Source organism: Lithobates pipiens, unplaced genomic scaffold (assembly GCF_037356315.1).
Source record: "Lithobates pipiens isolate NorthernLeopardFrog02 unplaced genomic scaffold, aLitPip1_a1.2 Scaffold_19, whole genome shotgun sequence".
Taxonomy (NCBI): domain Eukaryota; kingdom Metazoa; phylum Chordata; class Amphibia; order Anura; family Ranidae; genus Lithobates; species Lithobates pipiens.
The window spans coordinates 521,299,670-521,327,445 of NW_027507764.1; the positions used below are offsets into that span (position 1 = coordinate 521,299,670).

Sequence of the window (27,776 nt, forward strand, 5' to 3'; positions counted from 1 at the left end):
TTCTTTCTCAACCCTAACAGATCCGACAGGGCTTTTCCAAATGCCTTTTTGGAGAGCGGCGCAACAACATCATTTTTTCCATTCCATCCCCAATACTCAAACTTTCGCACGCCCTCAGACGGAGTTTGAGGCTCTATGCAGGAGCAAAGGCCCTTTGGTCCACATTCTCTCTCAAACAGATCACCCACACTTAACCTGCCTGTCCACCTGGGAAAAGGACTTTAATTGCTCGTTTTCCCCAGCACAGAGACAACGCATTATCACTTTGGCTCTCAAAACCTCGCTGTGCACGAAGATACAGGAGACAAATTTTAAACTTCTCACCAGGTGGTATTTGACACCATCAAAGCTGCATAAATAATTCCCCTCTTCCTCGAACATATGCTGGAGGTGTGGAGAAGAAGAGGGCACGTTGATCCACATTTTTTGGTCCTGCCCCAGCTTGGTGGACTTCTGGACAGAGATCCGATGCATAACACAAAAATTCACAGACTTCTCCATCCCGGAAGAGGCTGCATTCTTTCTCTTGCACCATTGACCGATTCCCATTAAGAAGTACAAAAAAATAAATTTTACGGCATGTGATAAATGCGGCGAAATCCTGCATCCCTCTCTATTGGAAAAAATGTTCCCCCCCTTTCATTACTCACTGGCTTAGGAAAATAGAGGACATTAAAAAAAATGGAGGACTTGATCCTCACATCACAAGGTAAACAAGAATTTTTTAAACAAACCTGGGACATCTGGAATACCTTTATATTCTCGCTGGAAGGATGTCGCCTGCTATCACCTTAATGCTCTGAGCTTTCCTTGACTGGCCCCTTGGACAGTGGCTGCCATTGTGTCTCGTCCCCTCTTCTCCTTTCCTGATCTTTCACCCCTTCTCTTTTCTGCCTTCCTCCCCTATCTCTCACCCCCTTCACCCACTCTCTCTTTTTGAAAAAGTGGAAAATTGGGAATGACGGCCCCACCCCCCCTCTGGATGGATTATGCCGGAGGGACCTGGGGTTTGTGTGACCCTGGATCTTGGTACAGTACTTTATCCGTGCCTTGAATCATTATGATTGATGGAAGGCAGACTCACAGTTGCGAATATACCTGTATCAAGTATTGTTCAGCTGCTTTTTGCTCTGTATTTCTCTGTTGCATTATGTACTCGGGGGACCGTCTTCCCCTGTTTGGAGAAAAAATTATATTTGAAAAAAAAAAAGAAGCCTACGACACTTGGTATTCCCAGGCGGTCTCCCATCCAGGCATTAACCAGGCCCGACCCTGCTTAGCCTCCAAGATCAGACGAGATGGAACAGATTCAGGGGGATGTGGCCGTAGCCAATAACTTCAGGCACTCTCAACTCTCTTGACAAACGCCAAGATGGTCACCTTGGGAAAAAAACAAAAAAAAAACAAGTCAACACCAACAACATAAAAAGAAGTCTACAGCACCTAGTATTCCCAGGTGGTCTCTCATCCAGGTATTAACAAGGCCCGACCCTGTTTAGTCTCTGAGATCAGACGAGATCTGGTGCTTTCAGGGTTATGTGGCCATAGGCAAGCTCTTCAGGCACTCTCAACCCTCTTGACAAACACCAAGATGGTCACCTTGGTAAACAAACAAAACAAAAACAAGTCAACGCCAACAACATAAAAAGAAGCCTACAGCACCTAGTATTCCCAGGTTGTCTCCAATCCAGGTACTAGCAAGGCCCAACCCTGTTTAGCCTCTGAGATCAGAGGAGATCGGGCGCTTTCAGGGTTATGTGCCCATATGCAATCTCTTTGGGCACTCTCAACCCTCTTGACAAATGCCAAGATAGTCACCTTGAGATACAAGCGAAAAAAGACAGGTCAATGTCAACAACATAAAAAGAAGAATACGGCACCTAGTATTCCAACGCCATCTCCCATCCAGGTACTAACTAGGCCCAACCCTTCTTAGCCTCAGAGATAAGAAGAGCTAGGGCTTTTTCAGGGTGATGCTGCTGTAAGCGATCTCTTTGGGCACCTCTCAACCCTCTTGACAAATGCCAAGATGGTCACCTTGGGAAACAAGCGGAAAAAAACAAACGAATCAACGCCAACAACATAAAAAGAAGCCTACAATAACTGGTATTCCCAGGTGGTCTCCCATCCAGGTACTAACCAGGCCTGACTATTCTTAGCTTCCAAGATCAGACAAGATTGGGTGCTTTCAGAGTGATGTGGCCATAGGCAATCTCTTCAGGCACCCTCAACCCTCTTGACAAACACCAAGATGGTGACCTTGGGAAACAAGCTAAAAAAAACAGGTCAACGCCAACAACATAAAAAGAAGCCTACGACACCTGGTATTCCCAGGCGGTCTCCCATCCGCGTACTAACAAGGCCTGACTCTTCTTAGCCTCCAACATCAAATGAGATCGGGTGCTTTCAGGGTGATGTGCCCGTAGGCAATCCCTTCAGGCACTTTCAACCCTCTTGACAAACGCCAAGATGGTCACCTTGGGAATCAAGCAACAACTTAAAAAAAAAGCCTATGGCATTGAGAAATCCCAGGCGGTCTCCCATCCAGGTACTAACCAGGTCCCAACCCTGCTTAGCCTCTGAGATCAAATGAGATTGGGCTCCTTCAGGGTGATGCAGCCATAGTAGATTTTTTTCAGGCACGCTCAACCCTCTTGACAAACGCCAAGATGGTCACCTTCGGAAGCAAACAAAAAATCAAGTCAACGCCAACAACATAAAAAGAAGCCTACAGCACCTAGTATTCCCAGGCGGTCTCCCATCCAGGTATTAACAAGGCACGACCCTTTCTAGCCTCTGAGATCAGAGGAGATTGGGTGCTTTCAGGGTGATGTGCCCATAGGCAATCTCTTTGGGCACTCTCATCCCTCTTGAAAAATGCCAAGATAGTCACCCTGGGAAACAAGCAAAAAAAAACAGGTCAACGCCAACAACATGAAAAGAAGAATACGGCACCTGGTATTCCAAGGCCGTCTCCCATTCAAGTACTAACTAGGCCCAACCCTTCTTAGCCTCCGAGATCAGAAGAGATAAGGTGCTTTCAGGGTGATGCTGCTGTAAGCGATCTCTTTAAGCACTCTCTACCCTCTTGACAAATGCCAAGATGATCACTTTGGGAAACAAGCGAAAAAAAACAGGTCAACACCAACAACATAAAAAGAAGCCTGCGGCATCTGGAACACCCAGGCGGTCTCCTATCCAGGTACAAACCAGGCCCAACCCTGCTTAGCCTCTGAGACCAGACGAGATTGGGTGCTTTAAGGGTGTTGTGGCCGTAGGCAATTTCTTTGTGCACTCTCAACCCTCTTGACAAATGGCAAGATGGTCCCCTTGGGAAAAAAGGGAAAAAACACAGGTCAACGCCGACAACATAATGAGAAGCCTACGGCACCTGGTATTCCCAGGCTGTCTCCCGTCCAGGTACTAACCAGGCCCATCGCTGCTTAGCCTCCAAAATCAGATGAGATTGGGCTCTCTCAGGGTGATTTGGCCGTAGGCACTCTCTTTGGGCACTCTGAAGCCTCTTGACAAAGGCCAAGATGCTCACCTTGGGAAAAAAGCTAAAAAAAACAGGTCAAAGCCAACAACATAAAAAGAAGTCTACGGCATCCGGTATTCCCAGGCGATCTCCCAATCAAGACACTAACCAGGCCAGATCCTTCTATGGCACCTGGTCTTCCCAGGCAGTCTCCCATCCAGGTACTAACCAGGCCTGACACTGCTTAGCCTCTGAAATCAGACGAGATCGGGTGCTTTCAGGGTGATGTGGCCGTAAGCATTCTCTTCAAGACACGCCCAACCCTCTTGACAAACACCAAGATGGTCGCCTTCAGAAACAAGCGAAAAAAACAGGTCAAAGCCAACAACATAAAAAGAAGCCTATGGCTAACCAGGCCTGACACTGTTTAGCCTCCGAGATCAGATGAGATTGGACGCTTTCAGGGTGATGGGGCCGTAGGTGATCTCTTCGGGCACTCTCAACCCTCTTGACAAATGCCAAGATGGTCACCTTGGGAAACAAGTGAAAAAAAAAAAACAGGTCAAGGTCAATAACATAAAAAGAAGCCTACGGCACCTGTTATTCCCAGACGTTCTCCTATCCTGGTATTAACCAGGCCCAACACGGCTTAGCCTCCGAGATCAGACAAGATCGGGTGTTTTCAGGGTGATGGGGCCGTAGGTGATCTCTTTAGGCACTCTCGACCCTCTTTTTAAAAGCCAAGATGGTCACCTTGGGAAACAAGCGAAAATAAACAGGTCAACACCAACAACATAAAAAGAAGCCTACGGCACCTGGTATTCACAGATGGTCTCCCATACAGGTATTAACCAGGCCGTACACTGCTAGGCCTCTGAGATCAGATGAGATTGTGCGCTTTCAGGGTGATGTGGCCATAGGTGTTCTATTCAGACACTCTCAACCCTCTTGACAAATGCCAAGATGGTCATCTTGGGAAAAAAGTGAAAAAAAAACAGGTCAACGCCAACAACATAGACCCTGGCGGTCTCCCATCTGACCCTGACCCTGACCCTGCTTAGCCTCTGAGATCGGGCGCTTTCAGGGTGATGTGGCCTTAGGCGAACGCTTCGGGACATACTCAAAACTCTTGAGAGATGCTAAAATGGTCACCTTGGGAAACAAGCGAAAAAAAAACAGGTCAAAGCCAACAATATAAAAAGATTCCTACGGCACCTGTAATTAGGTACTATCCAGACCGGACCCTGCTTAGCCTCCGAGATCAGATGAGATCGGGCGCTTTCAGGGTGATGTGGCCGTAGGAGATTTCTTCTGGCTCTCTCAGCCCTCTTGACAAATGCCAAGATGGTCACCTTGGGAAACAAGCGGAAAAAAAAAAATGTCAACGCCAACAGCATAAAAAGAAGCCTACGGCACCTGGTATTCCCAGTCTGTCTCCCATCCAGTTACTAATCAGGCCCGACAATGCTTAACCTCCGAGATCAGACAAGATCGGGCACTTTCAGGGTGATTTGGCCGTAGGCACTTTCTTTGGGCACTCTCACCCTCTTGACAAACGCCAAGATGGTCATCTTGGGAAACAAGTGAAAAAAAACAGGTCAACGCCAACAACATAAAAAATAGAATTTTTATATACAGCTTACCTGTAAAATCCTTTTCTTGAGAGTACATCACGGGACACAGGAGCTTCATTACATAGTGGGTTATATAGGCACCTCTGGTGATTGGACACTGGTTAACCCCCAATTAAGGAGAATTCCTCCCCTATATAACCCCTCCCATATGGGAGGCACCTCAGTTTTGTAGCAAAGCAATAGGAAACCACGTAAAACCCAAGAGGGGTGGGAGCCCTGTGTCCCGTGATGTACTCTCAAGAAAAGGATTTTACAGGTAAGCTGTGTATAAAAATCCTATTTTATTGATCATACATCAGGGGACACAGGAGCTTCATTACATAGTGGGATGTCCCAAAGCAATGCTCAGATTGAGGGGAGGGAGACACAGATCATAATATATAGACCGCCAAGGACCGGAGGACCTAAACTGCAGCCTGCAGTACACTGCGCCCAAAGGCGATATCCTCTTGCCCTCTGACATCCACCTGATAGAATCTGGTGAATATGTGGACTGATGACCAAGTTGCAGCCTTACAGATCTGAGCCAGGGAGGCCTGGTGATGCACTGCCCAAGAAGCACTTACAGCCCTAGTTGAGTGCGCTTTCACTTGAAAAGGAGGGATCTTCCCTTTAATACTATAGGCCTGAGAAATAATCTGTCTAATCCACCATGAGAGAGTGGATTTTGATGCCACCTGACCCTTCCTAGGGCCTTCCGGCAAAATAAATAAGCAATCAGTTTTCCTTATCTGTGCAGTTGCCTGAAGATAGATACTGATTGCCCTTACCACATCCAAAGTGTGCAAAGATTCTTCTTCTGCAGACTGTGGGTCCAGAAAAAAGGATGGTAGGCTTACATCTTGATTCAAATGGAATCCTGAAACCACCTTAGGCAGAAAGGACCTGTTGGGACGCATTACCACCAGGTCCTTATGAATAATTAGATACGGTTCTTTACTGGAGAGAGCTGCTAGTTCTGACACTCTTCTAGCCGTGGATATGGCTACCAAGAAAACCAATTTTTTAGTCAAAAGAACTAACGAAGCCTGATGCAAAGGTTCAAAAGGTTGCCCCTGCAAAGCTGAGAGAACCAAATTCAGATCCCATGGGCATACCGGAGGTTTGACTGGCGGCCTTATCCGCATAGCCCCCTGGATGAAAGCCAGCACCAGGGAATGTGATGCAAGTGGTTTCTGAAAAAACACTGACAAGGCCGAAATATGCACCTTGATAGTGCTTATGGCCAAATTCATTTCTAGGCCTGACTGGAGGAAGGCCAAGATCCTGCTAATGACATACTTTCTAGGATGACATTCCCTGAGTTCACAACAGGAAACATATGCCCTCCAGATTTTGTAGTAAATAAGCCTGGAGGCCGGCTTTCTGGCATTGACCAGAGTAGAAAGGACTGGCCCCGAAAGCCCACGGTCTCTCAGAATGTGGGTCTCAGAAGCCAAACCGTCAAATTCAGACTGTGTAAAGCAGCATGGTAAATTGGACCCTGTGAGAGCAGATCTGGCCGGAGAGGGAGGATCCACGGCCTGCCTACTGCCAACTTCATGATCTCTGCGTACCACGGTCGCCTGGGCCAAGCCGGGGCTATCAAAAGAAGCGACTTTGTTTCCCTCTAGACTCTTCCCAGGAACCGCGACAGAAGCGGGCACGGGGGGAAGGCATAAATCAAATTGTACTGATCCCAGGGAACTGTCAGAGCATCCGACCCCTGAGCGAGTGTATCTCTTGTCCTTGACACGAATTTGTCCAGTTTTCTGTTGAACCTGGATGCAAACAGATCTACGTCTGGAGTACCCCACCTGCGACATATGTTCCAAAAAACGTCGGGGTGCAGAGCCCATTCTCCTAGGCACAACTGCTGGCGGCGCAGAAAATCTGTCTGCCAATTTTCCACTCCTGGAATGAAGACTGCAGAAAGGCATGGAACATGCCTTTCTGCCCAGACAAGTATACGATTCACCTCTTTTTGCGCAACCAGACTTCTGGTACCGCCCTGGTGATTGATATAGGCCACTGCTGTGGCATTGTCGGACTGAACCCGAACAGGTCTGAAAGACCAGTTTATGAGAGCCATATAAACTGCCCGGATCTCCAAGACATTTATGGGCAATAGCTTCTCGATCGCAGACCATTTCCACTGCGAGCACGTCTCCTCCAACACTGCTCCCCAGCCTGTCAGGCTGCCATTTGTCATAATAATCTTCAATGGAAGAGGAAGAAAAGTTTTGCCTTTCAGCAAATTCTCGGTTTGTAACGAGACTCTTAGACTTGTTAGACGAGACTCTTGCGTGTCCCTGGGGATAGACGCATAGGAAGATCCAAGGACTGGGGCTTCCTGTTCCAAGCCGCAAGGATGAATCTTTGCAGAGGCCTTGAGTGGAACTGGGCGAATGGAACGGCCTCGAAGGAGGCGACCATTTTCCCAAAGAGTCTCATGCACAACCGAATGGGGGAAGATCTTCTGCCCAGAATTAGACGCACCAGATCCCCAATGGCCAAGGCTTTTGGCCTTGGTAGAAACACCTTGCCCTGAGCAGTGTCGATAACCATACCCAGGTATTCCAACCTGGTAGCAGGCTGTAGGGACGACTTTTCTAGGTTTATAATCCAACCTAGGCGTTCCAGCTGTTCTAGCGTTCTGGTAACACTGTGGTTCAGGAGTGCTACTGTTTTCTCTATGAGAAGCAAATCGTCTAGATAAGCCATGACGGCTATACCCTGAGCTCTTAGGTTTGCCAAGAGAGGGTCCAGAATCTTTGTGAAGACTCGAGGGGCCGTAGCTAGCCCGAACGGCAAGGCCACAAATTGAAAATGGCGCCGCTCTACCGCAAACCTTAGATTCTTTTGGTGTGCGGGAAAAATTGGCACATGGAGATATCCATCCTTGATGTCTATTGATGCCATAAACTCTCCCCCTTGCAGGGAGGAGACCACAGTGCGAATTGACTGTATTCAGAAGGACCGGATGCGTAAAAACCGGTTCAGATCCTTCAGATCCAGGATAGGTCTGACACTTCCATTTGGCTTTGGAACGGTGAAGAGATTCGAGTAAAACCCTGAACCCTGTTCTTTTGGGTCCACTTCTACTATCACCCCCTGGGATAGTAAGTGATCTAAGGCCAGAAATAGCGGTCTTTGCTTTACTGGGTCCCTGGGGATCCTTGACCTTAGAAAGCGAGAAGGTGGAATCTCCTGAAACTCCAGCTTGTAGCCCAGAGATACCGAAGAGACCACCCACTCATCCCGGATCTCTTCCCGCCAGGCTTCTGCAAACTGCAAGAGCCTTCCCCCCACTTGGCCGAGCGGGGGCGCTCCTTCACAAGGAAGCTTTCGGGCTCTGCTTGGCAGGCTTTCGCCCTCAGGATTTCTTCTGCCCCTGGGCCCGGCCTTGAGCCTTTCCTGTAGAGGGGGTTTGAGAAGGCCGTCGCCACTGCTTAGAGCTTGATGCTCCGGGAGAGAGAGAACGCCTAAATGATGGACGTTTGCTCCTTTTGACTGGAAGGAGAGTAGATTTACCCCCTGAAATTTTTTGGACGAATTTGTCTAATTCTTCTACAAACAAACGTTCCCCTTTAAACGGGAACCCAATCAAATGCTTCTTGCATGATAGCTCAGCTTGCCCAATTCTTTAGCCATAGGGCCCTTCGCATGTGTACCAACAGGAGAGACAAACGAGATGCTTGTTGGACAGAATCCGAAATCGCATCAATCAGGAAACACAGAATTTGAGGTATTTCTGCATAATTCTCCACTTCCTCACTGGGAAGGAGGCCAAGCATCTGCTTAACCTGTTCCTTGAGGAACTGACACAACCCCACAGCTGCGACTGTAAGTTGCACTACAGTGCCAGTCATGGAAAAGGAGGCTTTTTTTTTTTTGTAAAATCTTTATTTTGAGATATTTTGACATTGAAACACACTTAAGTATACATTAGACAGGTGTGTCAGGACCAAACAAAGAACAAATAAACTGTAGGAAATAATGACACCCATAAAAACTGACCCAGTGGCCAAGAGTTGGCGGCTCAAACCAGACACATGAATTAGGTAAACGGGTGGAGATGAACGTCTGGAGTGTCTTCTAGCTCATACACATCAAGTCCGGCCTCCGTGGGCTAGGGCCCCGCTCCAAGGTGCCTCTGAGCGGAAAGGAGAGGACGGGCCGGAGCCCAGTCCCCCACCTCCCGTCATACAAAAGGCCGGGGAGGCATGGGACCACCCCCAGGGGCCGCCCAGGAGAGTGGGGCACAATCACCTCCAGCAACCTCTCCCGAGCGTCCCCCGGGGGTAGGACAGGCCCACAGCAACCCCCCCGCCCAGGAGGGACGTCCCAGCATGGACCCCTCCGGACAGAGGGATTCCCCCCGTCAGCCAAACAAAGTGGCCGCAGGGCCAGCCAGCCCACAGGAAGCCTAACGCACCACCACAGCTCAATACCACGTAGGTCAATAAAAGGCAACATCTTATAGTGTGGAATACAGAGAAAGAAGGTAAAAAAGAACAGTAGGAAGGGTGAGAGAGAGGCAAGAAGGGGTAGAGAGGGGATTGGGGGATAGGGTAAGGGAGGAGGGTGGAGCCTACTTGACATCCCTGCGAAGTGCAGCGGTCCAGCACCAGGCGAGTCTCAGCAGCAAAGTCGTCTCTCCGTCCATGGGGCAAGAAGGTGAAAAACAGCCACTAGGTGGGAACATCATTGTGTGTGCGGGATCTCAAAGAGGGTTCCGCTAGCTCCAGTAGAGCCAAGTCCAGACTGGAGGTAGCGTATATAGTTTCGGACATGTAGACTGTCCATGATTGCCATATGCTGTCACACTTAGCCCGTGTACCCCTACAGGTTGCCACCCAATATTCCGCTTCTCTGATGTCATTCACTTTTTTGACCCAGTCCTCCACTGTGGGAGTCCTAGTTTGTTTCCAGTAAATCGGTATAAGACGTCTGGCCACGTTCAACAGATGCGGCAGAGGGCTTTTTTTGTATCTACCAATCGGGATCGGAGGAATGTGCAAAAGATAGTTGGCCGGAGACAGTGGCACATCAAGATGCAAAACTGCCTCTATGCGGGATCGGATGTCCTCCCAGAATGGCTTGATTCGTGGGCAATCCCACCAAATATGAAGGAGGGTGCCCAATTGGCCACATTCCCTCCAGCACCGGTCCGATACCGAAGGGTAGATACGTGCTAAGTCTGCCGGCACTCTGTACCAGCGAGACAGTACTTTAAAATGAGTTTCTTGGGTTTTGGACTCCATGGAGCTAGCGTACGTGAGTTTGTAGAGGTGGGACAGTTGGGCCGCGGAAAAGTCAAGTTGTAGCTCCCTCTCCCAGACCCGTATGTATGTCGGTCTAGCGACCTCGGTAACACAGCCCAGCAAGTGATATAATTCGGAGATCAGGTGGGGAGTGGGTTCATCTGCTACAAAAAAACGCTCAAATGGTGTAAGGAGCGCTTCGTCCCTGATTAAGTGGCCATGGGCTTCAAAAAAGTGGTGCAATTGCCTGTATCGCCAAAAATTCATAGCTGTCTGCGCATGCCCGGTCTGCAGGGATTCATAGCTGACCATTTGGCCACCGCTGAGAAACTGTCCACAACTGGCATTCCCGTCAGCTGCCCAGGGGACAAAAAAGGCCCTCCGCTCCCCTGGCGGGAACCATAGGAACCCTCCCAGCGGGGCAAGTGGAGAAACAGGGGGGGATAGGCCCAGCGTCTTGTTCAGTTTGTCCCAAATCAAAAGAGACTGTACAGTGAGCGGGGAGACATCCACCGATAACCCCCTATATTCCGGGGACAACCAGGGCGCATAAGCCAAATCTCTCCCAGCTAGCCATTTTTACAGAGAGACCCACACTTTTGACTAAGTATGAAATTTCCAATTAAGTATCCTCTGTAGAACAATAGCCCTGTGGTACCTCTGGATATCCGGAACCCCCAGACCCCCCGTCAGCTTTGAGCGTTTCAGCAAGGCCATGGCTATTCTAGGTTTCTTTGTGTTCCACACAAATGTCGACAGAATGCTATTCAATTGGGTAAAAAACAGTTTAGGGAGGGAGATGGGTATCATTTGTAAAAAGAATAATACTCGGGGCAGGATATTCATTTTAATAATATTAATGCGGCCGAACCACGTAAAAGCGGTTTTGGTCCACTGCAACAAATCCGCCTTGATAGCATGTAATAAGGGGGGGAAATTAGCGGCATATAAGGCATCAAAGCAGTTGGTCAACTGGATGCCCAGGTATTTAATAGAAGACGTGGCCCAGGTAAAGGGGAATGCTAATTGCAGGTGGTCCGCTTGAGGCGGGGCGAGGTGAATAGGCAAAATCTCCGATTTGGAAAGGTTTATCTTGAAATTGGATAACTCACCAAAAGTCCTCAGCTCCTTCAACAGAACCGGCAACTAGATCAGGGGTTCAGAGAGATAAAGGAGCACATCGTCCGCATACGCCGACAGTTTGTGCTCCGTCATCCCAACCTTCAGGCCTCTAATGTCTGCGTTCGCCCTCACCCTGCAGAGCAGTGGTTCCAGTACCAAGGCAAAAAGGAGAGGAGACAGTGGACACCCCTGTCTCGTGCCGTTTCGAATCGGGAACCGGGAGGAAAGCACCCCATTCACCTTCACCTGTGCACACGGAGTGGAGTACAAGGCCATAATCGAAAGGACGATACAAGGTTTAGGATCAGGACTGTTACGTGCCCAATGAATGAGTTGGATTGCCCTGATGGAGTTATCTCTCGCCTCCCTGCCACGAATAAACCCTACTTGGTCTGGGTGGATAATTTGGGGCATAAGACTCCCAAGTCTGTTTGCCAGGACTTTTGCTAGAATCTTAATATCGACGTTAAGAAGGGAAATCGGTCGATAGCTCTGGGGGACGGTAGGATCTTTGCCCTCTTTTGGCAGCACCGTAATGTGTGCCAACAGTGCTTCGGTTGGGATAGGCTTCCCCTCCGCGATGGAATTAAAGTAGGTGCACATATGTGGCGTTAAGAGGGGCAGGAAGATCTTATAGTAGGAACCCGAAAAACCATCCGATCCCGGGCTCTTGCCCTTGGGCAGGGATTTCACCGTTAGCACAATTTCCTCCGGCGAAATCGGCCGCTCCAAGTCGACGCATTGTTCCGCCGTAAGTGTAGGGACTCTCGCCGACGCTAAAAATTCTTGAATGGCAGCAGACTTGGGAGGCTGAGCGTGTGCGGGCGAGGCCGGGGAAAGGTTATAAAGTTGGGCGTAAAATTCCTGGAACCCCGAGGCAATCTTGTTGGATTGGACCCAAACGGCACCCGAGGGGGAACGGAGCTTCTGTACATAAGCTTGAGCATGTTTCTTGCGAAGGGCCCTGGCCAGCATACGGCCGCATTTGTTTCCATGTTCATAGTACCTGTGTGAAAGATGCCTGGCCTGCCTACACGTGTGGCGATCTAATAAACGTAAAAACAGGTCACGCAATTCAAAAAGCTTCTGCTTAGCCTCTGGGCTCCCCCCTGCTTATGGGAGAGTTCTGCCGCCTGTAAGGCGGCCAGAACCCTGTTGAAATCCTCTTGACGTGCTTTCTTGATTTGGGAACCCAATGATATCAGTTCCCCTCTAATCACGGCTTTGTGCCCCTCCCAAAGCACACCCGCACTTATCTCATCCGAGGCGTTTTCCCTAAAATAGTGGGAGATGGTCTCCGACACCTTGGCAACCGCAGCAGAGTCATCCAAGAGATTTTCGTTCAGTCTCCACGTCCAGGCCCTGTGGGGACCAGATGGTAATTGAATGGTCACGCCAACCGGTGCATGGTCCGAAAGGGTGATGCTGCCAATGGATGCCGTCTGCAGAAGCTCAAGCGTGGGACGGTCAACATAGACATGGTCTATGCGCGTGTATACGTCATGGACGGACGAGTAATAGCTAAAGTCTCGTCCCGAGGGATGCAAAATCCTCCAGATATCAAGTAAAAGGTGTGCCTGCAGTGATTTGCGAAAGTGTTTGAAAAAGGCATGGGAGTGTGAGGGTCGGGTGCTCGAAGTGTCGAGCAGATGGTCCGGGCAGACATTAAAGTCCCCGCCTAAAATTAAATACCCGGCTTTAAAGTCTGTCAATAGGTCAAGGGTAGCGTCCAGGAAGGTAAGCTGATCAGAGTTGGGGGCGTATAAGGAGGCGAATGTGTACATACACCCAGCTATGGTGCCCTTTAGGAAAACAAATCAGCCCTGAGGGTCAATTTTGCTATCCACTGGCTGAAAAGGGCACGTCTTATGGAACGCTATGGCAGTCCCTCTGGACTTGGCCTTAGGAGATGTACTGTGAAACCACTGATTAAACATATGGGTGGGCAACCTGGGTAGGGAATGGCTGGTGAAATGTGTTTCCTGCAGGAAGACCACTTGGGCCTTCAACTTTTTAAGTTCCCACCACAATTTGTTCCTCTTCCCCGGAGAGCAGAGACCCCGTAAATTGTAGGAAATTACCTGGAGTGTAGACATGGGAGAGTTGGAGGGTGGAGGACTGGGCAAGCGTCCCAACCCGCCTGGTGTAAGGACCGCAGCAACAGCAGGCTCCTAGGAAAAGGGGGGAGTGAAAAAAGAGGGAGAAGAAAAGGGGAGAGATAGGGAGATAAAAAACACAAAAAAATAGTACAAAAATACCAACAACATAAAAACAAAACAGCTACATCAAAATTAGACAATGCAGCAGTTTGGGGGGAGATGGGACCCACCCCACTATCCGGGGGGGCTCCTAGCCGCCTCCTAAAGTCCCAACAGGGAACTAAACCCATGGATGGATGGCCTATGTGGGGAACGTAAACCAAAACAAGGGGGAAAAGGAAGGTCCCCGCCCCGCCCACCACATCTGAGAGCAGAATAGCCTCAATTCGGGAGAAAAACCGATCCAAAAAAGCAACAAAAGTAAAAAATAAAAGAGGAGGAAAAAAGGGGTGAAGCCCAGTGTGGGCTGATTGCATTCGGGGACGTGGAGTCTGGCCGATCCCTGGCAGAGGCCCCCCCGCCACGGTAGCCGCACAGCAAACTGCAGACCGCGGAGGGGGGGGGTCACGGAGGTAGCTACGATGGCAAAAGAAAAGGGGGAAATAAAAACAGAAACCAAAACACATTAAAAAAAAAACCTCCCCCCACCCCTGGTGCCCCGCAAAGGGAAGAAAAAGGGGGCGCCGTGGCAGACCACCTTCCAACATTGGGAATGTAAACATTCTCCGCCCTGTAGGCCTAATCTGATAGTCAAACAGTAACAAGGGCTGGAGAGAAGTCACCAAAAATTCTTGCGGCCACGGCAGCCACAGTCTTCGGCCGCATAGGGCACATCCAGGTCCCTGGAACACCCGGGGGGGGGGGTACAGGGTCAAAACATCCCATTTACAATTCCCGTGGGGGGAGGCCCAGACACCAGCAATCATAGTAGAAAAAGTCCGCAATCAGCCGTCTATCACACAGCCCAGGCTCGGTATCAGTCTCGGGTGGTAGAAGGAACCACTGAAGAGTTGCGGGTTGAACTATGTCTGTCCCTCCGTCGATGCTTGCGTGTGACTGTAGACCATCTGTGAGGAAGGGGGGGGACAAGCAAGTCGCTCGGGGGTCCTCTACAATCCAGAAAGTCCACGGGATTCAGCCCCAGAGAGGATAGAAAATGTGGAAGATCGTCTTTTGTGCGCAGGGTCACCTGCCTGCCATCCTTAAGCACATGCAGAGAGAAGGGGAAGCCCCAGCGGTAGGACAGTCCTGCAGCCTGGAGCACAGAAAGGAGCGGGCGAAGGGCTCTCCGCCGCATGAGGGTGCGCCGCGAGAGATCCTGATAGAAAGTCAGTCGAGCACCATCAATATCATAAAAGGGCTTACCCCGCACTTTTTTCATAATCCGGTCCTTGATAGTATATTTGTGAAGTTTACAGATTATATCCCTGGGATTGTCAGCGTCTTGAGACGGGGGGCGCAGTGCTCTGTGGGCTCGGTCTATTTCAATAGGAGCAGTGGCTGGGAGTCCCAATATGTCCCTAAAGATATCAGTCAGAGTGGGGACAATATCCCTGGGTCCAGTAGCCTCCGGGAGCCCCCTGATCCTGATATTGGCCCTCCTGCTGCGGTTTTCAACATCATCCAATTGCCCCAGCAGTACCTCAAGCTGATGGTCTTGTGTTTGGCACCTAGATTGCAGCAGAGCAATAGCGGGGAGAGTCTCCTCTAGTTTTTCCTCCAGGGCCTCCACTCTGTGACCCAGATGTGTAGTATCAGCTTTAAGCTGGGCAATATCAGTGGTGAAAGCCTTCTCCACTCTGCTAGTGAACTTTTCTAGGTCCTCTCTGGTGGGGAGAGACATAATATGGCGGCGTATTGTGTCATCTCCCATGAGGTCTGAGACCTCTGAGCGGCCATCCAGGGACCCGGGGGATGCAGGGGGGGCCGAATCGCTTACCGATCCTGGGGAGGGCACCGGAGAAGCCAGGGGAGACGGTCCGGTTGACTGGGAAGGCGTCGCTGTAGCAGGCTGTGAGGATTTCCCAGCTTTCTGAAGTTTCCCGGTCGATATTGGGTCCATCGCGGCCCTGTCTGTGGGGGCCCGGGAAGAACTGATCCAGCTGTCCCTGCCGCTTCTTGTTACCCTGCGGCGGTCGGGAAGACTGCCGGGATCGTTGGGACATTGAGCCCGGTGATGTGGATCGGATTTCCCCGCTGAGGGCAGCTGATATGTGCGGCGATGGAGCGGAGCTGAGGTGAAGCACTTCCTCACTCCTCCATGGTCAGGACACGCCCCCCCAAAAGGAGGCTTTTAATAATGTTTCCAGCTTCTTATCAGTTGGATCTTTAAATACCTGAGCATTATCCAAAGGACAGGTCAGATTTCTATTCACGCAAGAAACAGCCGCATCGACAGATGGGACCCCCCATTTCTTGGTGAAACTTTCCTCCAGAGGATAAAGCATAGAAAACCTTTTAGGAGGAGCAAACAGTTTATCGGGATGTCCCCAATCCTCATACAACAATTTATCCATTAAGGGATTAATTGGAAAGGAAAAGGCAGGTTGTGGGATTTTCCTGACTCCCAGGGAAGAAACAGAGGACGTAGCGATCTCAGCAGCAGGCATTCTGAATGTGGTACGCACCAATTCAGTATAATACTGCACCTGTTTTCTGAGCGCCTGGGAGGAGGGGACTCTCTCCTCTTCCTCTGATTCATCCGACTGCTCAAGATACCTGTCCCAAGATAGGGATCTCTCCTCATTGTCAGAAGTGTCATCTGAAAGAGGAATCTCAGCAGAGGGAGGGGATCTACCCCTTTTCCTGCTTTCTTTCAGGGAAGCTGAAATAAAATTCATGATTCTCCCTTCAAAACCTTCCAATGTAGCCCTAAGGGAGTCCTCAGTGATGTATACCGGGGCTGAAATATCAGGAGAGGCTGCAAATCCTGACAGGGGCACTGACTCATCCTGTGAGGCTGACTCCAGTCTTGCAGGGGGGGGGATGGTAACCTACAGGCATTTTTAGAACCCCTAGACCTAGGCGGTGACTTACCAGTGTCCTTGTTATCTCCCCCTGAGACCCTCTTACAAGGAGACATAGTCCTAAGCTACAAAGCAGAGGTACTAGTACAAAGTGCAATCACTGTTGTGCTTAAAGTCTCACAATAAATATATATGCTTAAACTGCACAACCTGATGCTGAGTAGGTTTGTCTTAGGTTTGCCTGGATCCAATCCCTTGGGATGCTTACTGCCCACAGCTCCTGTGTCTCCACTTACAGCCCCCTGACGCTCTGGGCTGTAAAACTGCGCAGTACAGCGCCGTGCACACCGAACGACACGGCTCGCAAACACACTCCCGCCTCCTCCATTAGCACGGAAGCGTGCTTGGTGTGCGTGCACGAGGACTGCCGGTATCCAGGGGGGAAGGGAATTGCCATCGGAGCTGTCTGGGACCCCCAGACTACGTATTACATTCATTGTGGCTGAGATTGCAGTGGAGACATGAGTCATCTGGGAGAACCAGGCTTCACTGAGCGTGTGTATCTGAAAGGCATGTAAGTATGCATCAGGCTGCTCTTACTCCCCCTAGTGGTGGAAACCAAGTAAGACATACAACTACTCAATGAAGAAATCCATAATATAATTTATACAGGATTAACTTCCCTTACCTGTCCTCGCCGCAGGAATTGCTGAAAACAGACAGATTCCAGCCTTCACCCATCACGGCGGGCAGAGTTGTGCCAACCTTCAGGTTTTTTTGGGGGTTCCTTCTCAGAAGAACCTCCTACCTGGACCTTGTAAAAGACTCTGCCAGAAACTTTCGTGCCACTATGTAAATAGTACAGTAAGTCTGGTTTTCCCAGAGCCCAGTCTTCCAATAGGAGAGGACTTACAGGCAAAACCTCGTTTCTTCAGATGACGAGGCCCGGGTACCATATCATCTTGGGAGTCAAAATATCGGCCCGAGATATGGATCCGGTTTGTTGTAGCCCTTAGGCCCCCGCAGGGACCTGCACAGAACTTTCTTCATAGCACATGTTTTACGTGACCAACCACCACTGGCAAAGGGAAAAATTAGGTGCCTCCCATATGGGAGGGGTTATATAGGGAAGGAATTCTCCTTAATTGGGGGTTAACCAGTGTCCCATCACCAGAGGTGCCTATATAACCCATTATGTAATGATCCTGTGTCCCGTGATGTATGATCAAGAAATAAGCATACGGCACCTGGTATTCCCAGTCGGTCTTCCATCCAGTTACTAATCAGGCCCGACAATGCTTAACCTCCGAGATCAGACAAGATCGGGCACTTTCAAGGGGATGGGGCCATAGGCGATCTCTTTGGGCACTCTCAACCATCTTGACAAACGCCACCATGGTGATCTTGGGAAACAAGCTAAAAAAACCAAGTCAATGCCAACATTGGAGGCTAAGCAGGGTTGGGCAATCAGTTTACTTGCCTGAAATAGGCATCTCAGAACTGCCATCTGGCTGCTTCCCGGGTTTCCAACTCCTTCAACTAATCCCAGGAGACAATACTTCGCCTCCATCCTGGTGGAGGTTCCAAACACCCGATCAATGGTTCCTGTCACCTCCGTCCAGTAGCAGATCAACTTCGGGCATCTCCAAAACATGTGCATCATGTCTCCCCCCATGTTCCCGCACCGGGGGCAACTTGCGTCCGGCCGTTCGGCCAAATTGAAAAAGTTTACGAGGAGCATAATAAGTTCTATATAATAAGAACAGATGTGACATCCTCTGAGAGGAGAGCCACAATTGACCACAGGCAGTATTCCTGTGGCCAATTATAGCTCAAGGGGGTTTAGTACACACCCCACACTATATAAGGCAGCCAGCGCAGCGGCCTTGTATAGTGTGTTGCGGCCGTCAGGGAAAGAGGACGATAGGCAGGGACAGTGTCTTTACTGCTTGGGAACCTAGCACTGTTACAGTGGGTGTTATGTGCCTCCTGCACAGTACACACCTGAAGCTACCCTTTATTACTGGTGTTCAATTTTTGCAATACAGGCATCGGCAGTGCAGAAGTTAGAGTGGGTGTTGTGTGCCTCCTGCACAGTATACACCTGAAGATACCCCTTATTGCTGGTGTTCTGTTTCTGTAATGCAGGAACCTAGCACTGTTACAGTGGGTGTTGTGTGCCTCCCACGCTTGTCCTTATTTTCGGCAGCTGGACGTGTTGAGCCACATCATGGCTTGGTCGGATGTGAAAGACCAAGCCCTCCTAATGCTCCTCATCCTCTCTCACCCAGGCTCAGGGTACTAGCCTGTGTTCTGTATACACTAGGCTTTCTTCTGTATACCCTATCCTCTCTTTATACTCTAGCCTGTCGTTTATGTACACTAGACTCTTTGTTTACCTCATAAATGGCAGTGTATATAGAAGGAAGGCTAGTTTATACAGAGAGGCTAAGGTATACAGAAGGTAGGCTAGAGAATAAAGAAGACAGGCTAGTGTATACAGGACACATGCTAATGTATAGAGAAAACAGGCTTGGTTATAGAGAGAGACTGAGACTATTATATTCAGAAGAAAAGCTAGTGTATAGAGAGAGGCAGGCTGGGGTATACAGAGAGGCTAGTGAATACAGATAGGGTGATGTGTACAGAAATGCTAGTGTATACTGAGAGGCTAGAGTATACAGTTATTCTGGGGTATACAGAGACTAGTTTAAAGAGAGGCTAGTGTATACAGAATACAGACTCGTGTATGCAGATAGGCTTGAGTATACAGAGATGCTAGAGTAAACAGTGAGGCTGGGGTACACAGAAAGGCTAGTTTAAAGAGAGGCTAGTATATACAAAGATGTTAGTGTATAGAGAGAGTCGAGTGTATACAGATAGGACAGTGCATATAGAGAGACTAGTGTATACAGAAGACAGGCTTGGGTATACATCCAAGCTGACAGTGTATACAGAAGCCTGGGTAGTGTATACAGAGAATCTAGTGGATACAGAAGACAGGCTGGTGTATTCTAGCTAGTTTTTAAAGTCTAGTGTATACAGAAGACAGGCTGTGGTATACAGAGGGTTTAGTGTATTCAGAGAGTCTGGTGTATAGAGATGCAAGGGTGTACAGAGAAGCTAGTATATATAGAAGACTACAGCATACAGAAGAAAGGCTAGTGAATACAGAATAAAGGCTGGCTTCTACGGAGAGGCTAGTGTATGCAGAACACTATCTAGGGTATAAAGAGAGGCTAGATTATACAGAGAGGCTAGTGCATACAGTGAAGCTATTTTATATAGAAGCCTGGTTAGTGTATACAGAGAAGCTAGTGTGTACAGAAGAAAGGCTAAACAGGCTATAAAGAGAGACAAGTGTTTACAGAGGACAGTTTGGGGTATAGAAAGATGCTAGTTTATACAGAGAGGGCATACAGAAGACAGAAGACGGGCTAGTGTATTCAGAACATAGGCTAGGTATTCAGAGAGTCTAGTGTATACAGTCGGCGAGTGTATAAATAAGACTGGCTAGTTTACACAGTGTTTACAGAGATGCAAGGGTGTACAGAGAAGCTGGTATATAAAGAAGACTACAGCATACAGAAGAAAGGCTAGTGAATACAGAATACAGACTCGTGCATGCAGATAGGCTTGAGTATACAGAGATGCTAGAGTAAACAGTGAGGCTGGGGTACACAGAGAGGCTAGTTTAAAGAGAGGCTAGTATATACAAAGATGTTAGTGTATATAGAGAGATTCGTGTATAGAGAGAGTCGAGTGTATACAGAAAGGACAGTGCATATACAGAAGACAGGCTTGGGTATACAGCAAAGCTGACAGTGTATACAGAAGACTGGGTAGTGTATACAGAGTGTCTAGTGGGTACAGAAGACAGGCTGGTGTATTCTAGCTAATTTTTACAGTCTAGTGTATACAGAAGACAGGATGTGGTATACAGAGGGTTTAGTGTATTCAGAGAGTCTGGTGTATACAGTCGGCGAGGTCTACCGCTAATTGTACGGTAATGCAAAATGTTCACAAAACCATCCATTTGCTACCAGACATGCTGCACATATTATGAGTAATGTAACTATCGCTCGCTAACGATGTAAAAAGTTTTATTGCTTTTCTGACATTAACCGAGTATCTCTGACATTAACTGAGTATCTCTCTGCACTAGGATCATTGCACAGTTAAAACACAGTGACAAAACATTTCTTTTTACCGCAGAAAAATGTGAGAAAAGCAGTGTAAGCCGTCTTTCTGCCATTTGCTTCAGAAAATTAATGTACCGCTTTTAAATCCATATCAATTCCACATCCTAATGTAAACTGTCTAAAATTTTAACATTTACTGATAGCAATTACTGATATTACATTATGATTATACCAGTGGAAATGAACGCGATATGGAATTGTCAAATTAATCATAATCTCAGAGTTAACTTAGCTGATAAATTTACGATTTACTCAACGATTTACTCAACGATTTAAACTTAGATTTTTTCAGGCTAAGTCAATTTAATCTTAAATAATTTATACTATATTCTACTGTACTCCTAAATAATGTACTGTTTTTCTGTATTTTAGCCGTGCTCATATTTCGTGTTATGTTGCTATTCCGACAATCGGCCTTAATGAGGATATTACTTTGCAACAATCTCTTGATCCCTTTTGTGTATTCACTTTATCTGTATTTATATTTACTGCCTCAATATACTTATTATTATTATATTATAGAGATTACTATCTCTAAATCATTGTAAACGTAACCATAGATATAATGTCTACAGCTAATTTTACGTTAAAGCAAAATTCACACAAAACCATCTTTTTAAAACCTTTTAAAGCCGGCACATTAAGAATAATGCAACCATCTCTCTACCTCTATGCAATAGGATTCTCTTTCTGACTCTATTTTGTATATTACTTCAACTGTCACACTGATAACCATTTGTAACACATAACACTGGCAACACATTTTTTAAAAGCAGCAAAATGCGAGAAAGTGGTTGCAGTAGCAAAGGATAGCAATAAAGTTTGATTACATTAATAACACATAATGCAACTATTTTACATTCACATCAAGCATACATCCTATTGTAAACTGTCTATCACTATTAATTTTCAGGGTTACTGATACATTATGCGGATAACCAGTGGAAACGGAGAAAAGTCAGTGTAAGCCGCCTTCGTACGTAACAAAATTAATGGCACGATTTACACGTTGGAATTTACAAGCTACGTTAATTTACTCTTAAATAATGTATACCCTTTAGCTGCTTAGCTCACACTTTGCTGTATGTAGCCGCGTTAACTGTATTAATGGTTTCATGTAAGTAACCAATGGGGATTGACATTTCATGTCTATCTCACATCTCTAATGCAATTTGTCTCTTTAAAATTTCATACTTTTCCGGTTATTATACTTTCTCATCCTTAAAGACAAGTTGCTGATATTTTATGATTACAGCAATCATCTCATCTAATTGCTAGTCCGATATTCTAACTTGGTATTACTTTGCAAGGCTCTATTGAACAATGTAAAGGTAAGCTAGATATTTTGTGTATTTCCACTTAAACTCGACCTGTTTATACTGTCTCAATATTATCCTTTCTAATTTTGCTAAATTAGATTATAGGGTTTGCTATGTCTAAATCCACCTTTATTACGTATACTGCTACTTTTAGGATAATACAAAACCATCTTTTGCTTCTTTACACGCTTCACATATTAAGAGTAATGCAATGCTACCGATGTGAACAGTTCAATTGCTCTTCTTACATTTAGCTGGTATCTCTCTGCTATAGGAAACTGAATTTGTATTACAACGATAACTCATCTAATATCAGTCCACTCAGTGCTACCGGGATAACTTTTTCATTTAGAGTAATGAAATGATTTCTCAGTCATTTTAAAGCTACTGCAAAAAACGCTTCCGATCTCTTTTCAACTGCAATACTTAAGCTCTGCAATATAAAGGAATATTTAGCTGCTTAGCTCAAACTTTGCTGTACGTAGCCGTGTTAACTTTATTAATGGTTACCAATGGGGATTGACATTTCATCTCTAATTCACATTCACATTTCTAATGCAGTTTGTCTTTTTGCCATGTCATCCTCTGCCAGTTATTTTCCTTTCTTATCTTTATGCTATATTTGGGGTATATTTACTACATTATTAAAGACACGTAATGAACCCGATTGATAAAAACCTACACACGTCGTTGCTGTCATTTCCTGTATTTCCACTTAAACTCGACTTGTATATACTGTCTCAATATTAATCTGTGTTATTTTGCTATATTTATTATTAGAATAACCAGATTACGATCTCTATATCCTGGTAAACCAACTCACACAAAACAATCTTATTTCTACCTTACACGCAGCAATAAATATTAAGATATTAACATTTAACCGGTATCTCTCTGCAATAGTAAACGGAATGGGTAGATCACTCATCTAATATCAGTCTTCTCAGTGCTAACGGAACAACTTTTACATTTAGAGTAATGCAACGATTTCTCAGTTTTATGAAGCTACTGCAACTAACGCTTTGGATTTCTTTCCTGTTAAATTACGCTCTGCAATATTAAGCCATGTAAATTGTCCTATTGGTCTACTAACAATGCTATGTATAATAATACAAATATTTCAAAAGCAATATCGTCTCACTACAATACTTACACTCTGCATAATAAATATGATTAATGCGACTAATGCTAATAATAAAGTCGTCTAAAACTCGGCTATAGGTAGAGAATAAAATTATCTTACATCAAAATAAACCATGTACTGCCAAACCAATAACGGCCAATTACTTAACGTCTATCAGTCAATGACTTAACAAAATAAACTTAGCACTCTTTTGCTCTATTTTTTATATATGTAGTTCTCTACATTAACTGTCACATTGATATCACCACTGACAACACACTACTGACCTTTTAACAGCACCAAATATGAAAAAAGCACTGTAACTCTTTACATGATTTAGATGTAGTTGCATTAACAAAAAATAAAGTCATGTCTTCTGTACACGCTAGCCTTTCTGTATACATTAATCTTTCTGTGTACACCAGTCCCTCTATATAGACTAGCCTCTCTGTCTTCTGTATACACGTGCCCGTAACCTATATACACTAGCCTGCCTTCTTTTTACAATAGTCTCGGTGTCCCAGCCTCTATGCATACACTAGCCTCACTGAATTCCCCAGACTCTCTTCTGTATACACAAGCCTATCTGTAAACAATAGCTTGTCATCTGTACACACTAGCCTCTCTGTATACACTAGCCATTCTTCTGTATACACCAGGCTCAGGGGAATAACATTAGCCTATCTGTATTACCTTGTTTGACTTTTCTGATTTCTGTTTCTTTTCTAGGGTCTACCTCGCCGTATACCCAAGCCAATCTTATTACCCCAGCCTCATTCCAATTATAATAGCCTCACTGTATACCCCAGGCAGTCTTGTGTTGGGTTTTTTCAGTCTGCTCAGCCATCTTCTTGTAGGGTTCTTCGGGTCAGCCCTTGCTCCCTTTTCCCCACGTATCCTCTCATTCACAAGAAGTTCATTCTCATGTCTGGGTTACCTTGGGCATCAGGCTCATCCTATCCTTCACGGGACATTCATTTGGGTTTGCGTAGCTTGCAGGCTCTTAAGGGGTTCCTTCTCATCTTCAGGTCAAGAGTCGGTGGGTTCTACTCTCACAGCGGTAACTTACAGTTGGCGTTTGGGCATATGTCATTTTATGGATGGGATCTTTACCTTTCCTTTTCCACCTATACTTGTGTTTTTTTGCCCTCTTTTCAAGCATACTGACCATCCAGGCCATGGCACACCTCAGGCCTTGGTTCTTAACCACTACAATACAGGGCACTTTCGCCCCCTTCCTTCCCAGCCCAATTTTCAGCTTTCATCGCTCTAGCGCTTTCAGTGACAATTGCGCGGTCATGCTACACTGTACCCAAATGACATTTTTATCATTTTGTTCGCACAAATAGAGATTTATTTTGGTGGTATTTATTCACGACTCCGTTTTTTATTTTTTGCGATATAAGTGCAAAAAAGCGGAAATTTGGAAAAAAAAACAATATTTTCTTTTTTCTATTTTAAAAGAAATCCAATAAAATCAAATTTTGTCATAAATGTAAGCCAAAATGTATTCTGCTACATGTTTTTGGTAAAAAAAAATCCGTTAAGTGTATAATAATTGGTTTGTGTGATCACGGACATATGTACGCAAATGATCATGTACATATGTGTGCAGGTGATCACGTACATATGTGTGCACATAATCATTGGGACAAGTGATTTTAGTGGGACATATGTGGGGGACATGTTTTTATTATTAGGGACATGTGTTTTTATTTTTTGGGGACATGTATGTTTTGGGGACATGTGTGTTATGGGGACATATGTGGGGACTGTGTTTACACTGTGTGGTGTGTTGTGTGTTTACACTAGACTGAAGATCAGTGAGTAAAAAGCTGTAAAAAACAGCTCATACTCACTGATCATCAGCCGGCTGCAGCAATCTACTCTCCTCTCCTCAGCGATGACTTCTGTGTGAGGAGAGGAGGAGCCGATTGCCTAGCAACCGGCTGTTTGTTTACATCACATGACGGCCGTGATTGGACACGGCCGTCATGTGATCAGGAGGGCCAATCACAGAGCCCTGATTGACATTCCTGAACGTCCTATCAGAAGTAGACGGCTCCCACCCGGCCGTATATGTGCATTGGCCGGGTGGGAAGTGGTTAAGTAATATCGCATTTCCCACTTGAAGACTCCGATTACAAGTGGGAAGGCTGGCCGCAGGCCAGCCCGTATTTGTGGGAGGAGTCTGAGGGACTATTAAACCCTCCTCCTCTGTCAGGGTCGGTGTTTTCTAGGGAGAGAGAGACCGGGTTACACAGACTTGCTAGTGTATACAGACGGAATAGTGTATACAGAAGACCAGCTAGTTTATACAGAGAGGCTAATGTGTACAAAAGACAGGCTAGATTATACAGAAGAACGTACTGGATATGCAGAGATGGAGGCGAGGTTATACTGAGGGAGAGGCTGTTTTACACAAAGAGGCTAGTGTGTGCAGACTTGCTAAAGTATACGGACAGACTAGTGTATACAGAGAGGCTATTTTAAACAGAGAGACTAGGGAAAACAGAGAGGCTAGTGTACAGAGACAAGCTGACAGTGAGCCCGGGGTATAATGAGAAGCTAAGTTATACAGTAGACAGGCTAGTTTATATAAAAGACAAAATTGGGTAAACAGAATACAGGCTGGGGTATAATGAGAGGCAAGATTATACATAGAGGCTAGGGTATAAAGATGTATACAGAAAGGCGGGGTATACCGAGAGACTATGTGTATAAAAGACAAGCTAGGGACGGACTAGTGTATACAGAAGACCGGCTAGTTGATACAGAGAGGCTAATGTGTACAAAAGACAGGCTAATGTATACAGATAGGCTAGATTATACAGAAGAACATCCTGGGTATGCAGAGAGCTCAGCTTCAAGGGATGGCCAACGTGAGTAATATGAGTGAGACTCCTCACCCCCCCCCCACCTACCAGATCTGACTTTCATCCCCTTGCCCTCTCTGCCCCGGTCATCTGGTGGCAGTTTTATGCACTCCCTGGCCCCCACCCATTCATAATCCTTACCGACCTTTCCTTCCGCTGCTCACAGGAACATACTGGATGACTTGTCTAATTAACCAACTTGTACAAGACACCGCTATCCTCCTGTCTGACACCAGTCCCCATTGGAGGCGTTACCCCTCACTGTTTGGGTGGTCCCTGCCTCCCCCTGGATGCTCCACATATACCCCGACGACATTGTCGGAGGGGCACCACTTGACAGGTGGCATCTCCCATTGGAGGAAGGGATGATGGCCCCAACCCCTTGGCAGCAGGTTCTTTCATGTACAGACCAGGGCGGCTCATCTTCCCTTCTGGAGTCTTGACCTTAGAGGGGGGAGTTGCACTTTGGGGGGTCTGAGTGATACCTAGTGCGCTGTACTGGAAGGGCTTGACATTCCCGCATATGTGTCCCCTCTCCCTGGTTGCGCCCCTCGTCCCCCCCTCTGGCCCCCACCTACTCTTTGCCGAGATTGCCTTCTGCAGCTTTCGGGGACACCCTGGATGACTTATTTATTGAGCCTATTGGTGCGAGACACTGCTTCCCTCCAGTTTGACTCTGGACCCCCCTGGAGGATTTACCCCTTACTGTTTTGGCGGTCCCAGCCTCCCTCTGGATGCTCTACACAGCCCCCGATGGTGATGCAGGAGAGACACTAATTGGCGGGCCCCAGAACTGCTGCTCGGGTGAAGTCTCCCGTTGGATGGAGGGATGGTGGCCCCAGCCCCTTGCCTGCCGGATTCTCCATGCACCGACCAGGGCTGCTCCTCTTTCATCTTCATGTGGTGACCATGGAGGGGAGGAGTTGAAACTTATGGGGTCCGGGTGGTTGCTGGTGTGAGCACGCTAAAGGACTTGACCTTTCCGCATGTTTGTCCCCTCTCCTTTGCTGCCCCTCCTTCCCTCCCCCCTTCCCTCCCTTACCTCCTTCCCTTCCCTCCCCCCTTCCCTCCCCCCTTCCCTCCCCCCTTTCACTCCCCCTTTCCCCCCTTACCCCCCTCTTTTCTCCCCTTCCCTCCTCCTTTTCCCCCGGGGCGTGGATGGAGGAGAGGGGGTAAGAAGAGGACAATCTGCCAAAGAGAGAAATACATTTGTTCGGGGGCTGCATGTACTTTTGGGGTATGGGACGGGGGGTGGTGGATCCCATTCTGTGATGCCTTTTCTGTTGTGACGGGCTCCCTCGTGCATGCCTACATTTAGGGCGAGCTGAGGAGACCCCTCAGTGCTGACAGTTCTATGCTCTACCTCTGTTTTAATTATACTATTGTTTTTTGGTTCTATGATGTTACTGATTGTCTTTTATTTGCATACCGGTATCAGACGTGACATTTACCACTGCAGGGACTGGGGGGACTGGGATCCGGGGGCTCCCTCTCCGACCTGTCTACCCACCAACCCAAGTAGGACGGCGCTTTAAACCCAGTGTACATCTGGTAAACGCTATAGCATAATTGTGCTGTTTTAGTATACAATTCCTGTACTGTTGAGTGCGGACAACCCTTAATTTCCCTCTCCCCCTGGGGTTGAGGTGCCCGGCCTCTTTTTCCCCTTACCTTTCCTTCCATTTGCCCTTCCTTTTTCCCCCTTAGTTCC

At 47.2% G+C, this 27,776-nt stretch overlaps 9 pseudogenes; all 9 read right to left on the bottom strand.

Annotated features, from left to right (window-relative positions):
* Positions 1 to 1,431: 1,431 nt before the first annotated feature.
* Positions 1,432 to 1,550, bottom strand: LOC143999354 (5S ribosomal RNA; annotated as a pseudogene).
* Positions 1,551 to 1,650: 100 nt separating this feature from the next.
* LOC143999007 (5S ribosomal RNA) lies at positions 1,651 to 1,769 on the bottom strand (annotated as a pseudogene).
* A 322-nt stretch (positions 1,770 to 2,091) lies between these two features.
* LOC143998501 (5S ribosomal RNA) lies at positions 2,092 to 2,210 on the bottom strand (annotated as a pseudogene).
* Positions 2,211 to 2,309: 99 nt separating this feature from the next.
* Positions 2,310 to 2,428, bottom strand: LOC143999526 (5S ribosomal RNA; annotated as a pseudogene).
* Positions 2,429 to 3,379: 951 nt separating this feature from the next.
* LOC143998465 (5S ribosomal RNA) lies at positions 3,380 to 3,498 on the bottom strand (annotated as a pseudogene).
* A 160-nt stretch (positions 3,499 to 3,658) lies between these two features.
* LOC143999058 (5S ribosomal RNA) lies at positions 3,659 to 3,777 on the bottom strand (annotated as a pseudogene).
* A 286-nt stretch (positions 3,778 to 4,063) lies between these two features.
* On the bottom strand, positions 4,064 to 4,182 carry LOC143999292 (5S ribosomal RNA; annotated as a pseudogene).
* Positions 4,183 to 4,882: 700 nt separating this feature from the next.
* LOC143998597 (5S ribosomal RNA) lies at positions 4,883 to 5,001 on the bottom strand (annotated as a pseudogene).
* A 12,779-nt stretch (positions 5,002 to 17,780) lies between these two features.
* LOC143999221 (5S ribosomal RNA) lies at positions 17,781 to 17,899 on the bottom strand (annotated as a pseudogene).
* Between the last annotated feature and the right edge of the window lie 9,877 nt (positions 17,900 to 27,776).